The following is a 6,923-nucleotide window of genomic DNA, read 5'->3' on the forward strand; positions in this document are numbered from 1 at the left end:
ATGTATGAATGTGGGTGTGGATATAGATGTATGGATGTGGATATGGATGTATGGATGTGAATGTGGATGTGGATGTATGAATGTGGAATGTGGATATGGATGTATGAATGTGGCACAATTACATTCTTTTAGTGCTTCTTGATAAATTTTTGACATATTTGGCTTCTCGGTTGATCCTCATTAGCCGAAAAGCTCTGATACCAACTGTGAGATCCCTGTCCCCACTGCGCAACAATTTCAGGGATGCTAGCAGCGGAAGTAACACTTCTTGCGCGGGACAGGGTCCCACACTCGGGGTCTCGCCCACGGATATCCGGACGAGAGACTAATCCATCGGTTTTTCCAAAACCGAACTCGGAAAAACTTTCTTTGCCCGGAAAGCACAGGCGATTCCACCAGGATAACTTTTCCCTAACGTAGTCAAAAGCCTTAACTAACTGAGCTCATCTAACCAAACCCGTAAGTCCCATAGTTAGATCAGGGAAAAAGACTGTACTTGGATCATAGAGACCAATGCTTTTTTCCTCATTGAGAGGCACAGCCGTTGGTTCTTTTCCATAGAACAATTTTTGTCCGGGATTTACTTCATCTGTCAAACTAAAACGAAATTGAGTCTCGATTTATGGATCCATCAGTCCAGCCTAATCCCATCCAGTCCCATGGGTTAGCCAACCGCTCAACCACTGTAGTGATGGGATCCAATTAGGAATTTTGTTAGGTTTTGTCGCGGTTACGAAGGAAAAGAGTTCCCAGGCCTTCTAGCCGGATGTTCATGCAAACATAAAACTAGTCACACCACTTACACACCCAATATGAAATTGCTTTTTTTTCTCAGCATCAGCTATCTTTAAAACAATCCTTTAATGAAACCATTGTATCACTGACCACAATCCTCCAAAATATCCGGTTGAATCTTAATTTCCAATCATTCCTTCATCGGAGTATCTATGGTATCATTGGCAACCAGAACGCTCACCACCTGTCCACTCAGGGGCCTTTTCAATAGTTCCTAGCTCATAGCACCCGGCAATATAATCACTTATAAAAATCAAGATGGAATCTCCATTGAAGATCAGTAAGATCAACCAACAGATCAATATAAAAAAGCCATGGACTCATCCGTTGAGGACCAGCAAGGTCAATCAACCAGATCCATGCCCGGTTTCAAAGGTCAGCACCCTCTAGGATCCTTCGAAAGTCACCTAGCGCTTCACTCATAGGCTGATTCCTTGGTCCCTCATCCACCGTACCGCGGAAGCTCACCATTTAAATCGAACTGAGGCTGGTCAAGACCTCGGCCGACCATGCTATGCGAGACGTCCTTCGTTGACTCTCCATCTCAGCTGTTGCAACTTTATCAGTTAGGTCTCCACGACCTTAATCACAAGACGGTCAAAATGCTTTCCCAGCATTCTTGACATAAAACAGTCATTTACAAATAGGTCACAAATACAGTTTCTATAATGAACTCTTGTCTTTCGACATTATCCCTCATCAGTCCACATACTTATTCCACATTCCATTCATATGTGTACTCATTCTCATCCAATCACATCATTTTTCATCTCATCACATCAGATTCATTCACATCACATATCATTTATTCACATCCCAATTCACATGTCATCACATCTCATCCATTCACTCATATCGACGTGTCATCATTTTCACATACACATTCGCATTCATTATTCCACATACACATCCACATTCGTACATCCACATCCGCATTTATACATATACATCCATATCCACATCCATACATCCACATCCACATTCTTACATCCATATCCACATCCACATCCATACATCCATTTTCACATCCACATTCATACATCCATACATCCATTTTCACATCCACATTCATACATCCATATCCACATCCACATTCATACATCCACATCCACATTCCATATTTACATCCATACATCCATATCCACCGTCCCCACAATGAGAATGAATGGGACGAGTCCCTATGTGATGATGTTCATAACTGGAATGACGTTAGTGACTACAACAAATCACTATGAGATTAGTGGATTGTGCTGGCGGATTACTTTTGATCAGTGGATCAAGTTAAGGGATGAGAAATTAAAAATCTGAAAAATGTTACCATATTATAGTAGTGATGTGTGTGAACACACTTAGGACCGCCGGGGCACTTTTTCCCTCACTAGGAGGTTTTTTCCCCCGTGCATTGTATATACGCCCATTATCTTCTAGGGCTTGTTATCTTTCATTTTTGGCACTCATAATACACTACTGTGTTGTGCTCAAGCTTCCTCATCTTCTTGGAGTTGTGTGTGCATTCCTGCAACCCTAATTCCAACAATTGGTATCAGAGCAGGCTTCCTCCTCCCGGGCAGCATCACCGGCACCTGCCGCTTCATCTCCTCCGATTGCGACGAGGTTTCACGAGCGTCTGCAGGTTAGTATATGCCGTGGGAGAACCCGTTGGGCTCGTTCGTTTCAGAATTTTGATCTGAAGTCATTTCGCCCTCCGTTTTTGCATTCCAAGTACTGCGCAGGCAAAATCGTCCTTCTGTGCAGATTTTCTGTCAAGATTAAAATCTGCAGGACAGGTGCCCATTCGTCTGTTTTGGGCTGTGCTACATAGCACAGGTCGATTTTATACAGGTTTACCTCTTACAGACAGCATTTACATCTAGTAGTACAGTCATTGGCCATGGCTGACAACAATGATGTATTCCGCATGTTGGCTGCTGAGGATAAGTTGGATGGCACCAACTATCCATTGTGGGCATATATGATGCGACATGTATTGGTAGCAAAGGGGTTATGGAACATTGTGCAGGGTATTGATGCACGTCCTATTGTGGCTGGGAATGCTGCAAACACATCAGAAACAGGTACTGTTGATGATGGTGCAGGCACAAGTGCTGTAGCAGCTGTTCGAGAACCACCACTTTCAGCAGAGCAGATTCGTTGGGATGGTAGAGATGCGCAGGCTCATGCCTTGATTGCGCTGTCTGTCAAACGTACCATTATCCCACATATTCGCTCCTGCAGGACTTCTAAGGATGCTTGGGATGTACTTGCCACATTGTATCAGGCAAGAAATGAGGCTCGTGTTGCTTACCTCCGAAAACAGTTGGAGAGTGAGCATATGAACGAAGGTGATTCTATGGATAGCTTTTTGACAAAGATCAAGGATTTCAAAGAGCAGCTCATTTCTGCAGATGAAATCCTGTCAGACAGTTCACTTGTGCAGACTGTTTTGAATGGTCTACCAGATTCTTATCAGGGTTTTGCTTCCACTCTTCGCTTGATGATGAAAGGCAATCCCAATGCCTTATCATTTGAGGAGTTAGTTTCTGTTTTGCTGCAAGAAGACCAGTCAAGGCAAAACAGGAATATTATGCGTGTCGCAGATCAAGCTTTCGTTGCTAGTCAGAGAAGCGGGAAAGGTAAAGCTGGCTTTTCTTCTAGTAAGCAGAAATCTGCAAATGCTGCGCAACCAAAGAAGGAAGACAAAGATGAGAAGAAGGGTGACAAACAGAAGACATTTTGCAAGTACTGTAAGGGAAATGATCATGTCATCAAAGCGTGTCCTAAGCTGGCTGCGAAAGAGGCTAAGAAGAAAGAGGCTAGTATGGCTGTTGCAGATGCCTCTCCTTCTAACAATGAATCTGCTAATGTTGTTCAAGATACAGAATGGGCATTCAATGCGCAGTGCAGTTATGACCCATCTTTGCATGACACATGTATGTCTGCAGTAGATTCGGATGTATGGTACTTTGACAGTGGTGCCACTAAGCATATCACCTCGCAGCGCAGTTTATTCACTTTCCTTGAGTCTGCTCCCACAGGGAATACTGTCACTTGTGCCAATAACTCCTCTTATCCCGTTAAAGGAGTTGGACAGATTGTGCTGAATGTTGCAAATTGCAACACCTTTACACTTTTTGATGCATTGTATGTGCCAGGGATCAAAAAGAATCTGCTGTCAGTCTCCGCATTTGCCAAAACAGGTTTGGTTGTAAAATTTGTGGATAACAGATGTACTGTTCATGATCTCTCTTGTGGTGACATCATTGTAGCATCTGGTTCACTATGTCGAGGGCTGTATAAGCTCAATATGGATGGCAAATGTGTAGAGGATTCAGCATGTGCTATTATGGATACGCAGGCTATTTCAAATGCAAAACTGTGGCATGCACGTTTTGGTCATCTGAATTTTGCAAGTTTGCTGCGCCTGCAGAAATCTGAAATGGTGTCTTCTTTGCCTAAGCTTGAGGCACCTGTCAAGCATGTTTGTGAGGGCTGCATATTGGGTAAAATGCAGCGTGCTTCCTTTCCCAAAGATGGATCAGTGAGAGCTGAACGCAGATTGCAGCTTGTTCACAGTGATGTTTGTGGTCCCATGCAAACTCCATCATTTGGAAACTACCTTTACTTCGTGACTTTCATTGATGATTTTACCAGGCATGCATGGGTATATCCTTTGAAGGCAAAGTCCGAAGTGTTTTTGTGCTTCAAACAGTTTTTGGTTATGGCTGAAAATGTGTCAGAAAGTAAGATGGGCACCCTCCGTTCAGATCGAGGGGGGGAGTATATGTCTTCAGAATTTAATGCATTTCTGGCTGAGCGTGGGATAAAACACCAATGTACAGTGCCGTATACACCACAGCAAAATGGTGTGGCTGAGAGAAAAAACAGGTCTCTCATGGAAATGGCAAGATGTATGGTTAAGAGTCAAAGTCTACCACATGGTTTTTGGCTTGAGGCTGTCATGTGTGCCACTTATGTACTAAACAGGTGTCCCACCAAAGCATGACAGGTTGTCACTCCATATGAGGCTTGGCATAGCCGCAAGCCATCTGTTGGCCATTTACGTGTTTTTGGTTGCCTGGCATATGCATTAGTGCCTGTGCAACATCGCAGAAAATTGGATGACAAAGCTGTCAAATGTATTTTTGTTGGATATAGTGCTGAGAGCAAAGGCTATCGTTTGTATCATCCACAGACAAAGCGCATTTTGGTTAGCCGTGATGTTGTATTTGTGGAAGATGCAGTTCAGCCCTTGGTTTCATGTACTAAGGAGACAGATATCAGCTCACGTGATGTCTATGATACATTGTTGCCTCTTTTCAGTGGTGCACAGTCAAGTGCAATACCTCATGAGGCAGTTTTTCAGCCTATGCAGGTTTTAAATGATGGCACAGATCAGCCTATATCTGATGCAGATGTGCATGATGCACTTGAGGATGAGAGACAAGAGATTGAGGGCTCTAGGAACATGCCTAGATGGCTGGTGCAGACTTTGCGTGACAGCAAGTTGGATGCCCCTTTGTCTAGTCGCACTCGTTCTGGCTCTCATGGTGCCTCTTATGCGTCAGATTGTTATGCATTGGCTGTTTCTAGTATGTGCGATGAAAGTGAGCCTGTTTCATTTGATGAGGCACAAAGTTCAGAAAATTGGATGGCTGCTATGCAAGCAGAATACGATGCTATTATGAAGAATAGTACATGGTCTTTATGTGACTTGCCCCCTAGCAAGAAGGCCATTGGCACTAAGTGGGTATACAAATTGAAGCGTAAGCCTGATGGCACAGTGGATCGCCATAAGGCTAGGCTTGTTGCAAAAGGTTATGCTCAAGAGAAGGGCATTGATTTTGATGAGACTTTTGCTCCCACATGTCGTATGACCACTGTTCGTAGCATCTGTGCATTAGCAGCTCATAATGGTTGGAATGTACATCAGCTGGACATAAAGACTGCGTTCTTAAATGGAGATTTGCATGAGGAGGTGTATGTATCGCAGCCTTGTGGTTTTGTTCAAAGAGGGCAGGAAAACAAAGTGTGCAGGTTAAAAAAGGCTTTATATGGTTTAAAGCAAGCTCCACGAGCTTGGTATGAAAAAATACATGCATATTTGACTGCACATGGGTTTCAGAATAGTCCAACAGAAAGCACTTTGTATGTTAAACGTGTGGATGGTGTACATCTAATCATTGCTCTCTATGTCGATGACATGCTGCTCACAGGACCAAATGAGAGTCATATTGCTGATTTTAAGGCTGATTTGAATGCCTCTTTTGAGATGTCAGATTTGGGGCATTTGCATCATTATTTGGGGATACAATTTAAGCAGTGTGATGGAGGTATTGCTTTGTGTCAGACAAAGTATATTGAAACATTGTTGCGGAGATTTGGCCTTGAAGACTGCAAGCCTATTGCTACTCCAATGGAGACAGGTTTGAAGTTGAGTCTTCATGATGCTGGAGATCACTTTGATGTCACACTCTATCAGACAGCTGTTGGTTGCCTCATTTATGTATGCATTACGAGGCCAGACATTCAGTTTGCAGTCTCACAGGTGAGCAGATTTATGCATAGCCCAGGCATTAAGCATTGGCAGGCAGTGAAGCGTATCTTTCGCTATTTGAGTGGTACTCGGCATCTTGGGTTGTTTTATCCCAAGGGGGGATCATTGCCGCCAGATTTACATGTTTTTTCAGATTCTGACTGGGCTGGTTGTTATGACACACGCGTGTCCACGAGTGGTTTTTGCTTCATGCTTGGAAGCTCATGCATATCATGGTTGAGCAAGAAGCAGCCTACTGTGGCCACTTCTAGTTGTGAAGCTGAGTACAGGGCAGCTTTCACAGCTACGGTTGAGTGTGTGTGGCTCAGACGCCTTATGGCTGATTTGGGTGTTGGGCAGCCATCTGCCACCACCATCTTCACTGACAGTCAGAGCGCATTGGCAGTTGCGCGGAACCCAGTGTTCCATGCTCGTACGAAGCACATTGAGGTGCACTACCATTATGTCAGGGAGAGACTCTCTGCAGGAGAGATCAGTTTGGCTTATGTGCCAACACAGGATAACCTTGCAGACCTTTTCACAAAGGCTCTGCCTCGTGAGAAGTTCGAAGCTTTTCGCAAAGCTTTGGGCTTAC

This window comes from Cibotium barometz, chromosome 2 (assembly GCF_041138505.1).
Source record: "Cibotium barometz isolate CiBa-2024 chromosome 2, ASM4113850v1, whole genome shotgun sequence".
Classification (NCBI taxonomy): Eukaryota; Viridiplantae; Streptophyta; class Polypodiopsida; order Cyatheales; family Cibotiaceae; genus Cibotium; species Cibotium barometz.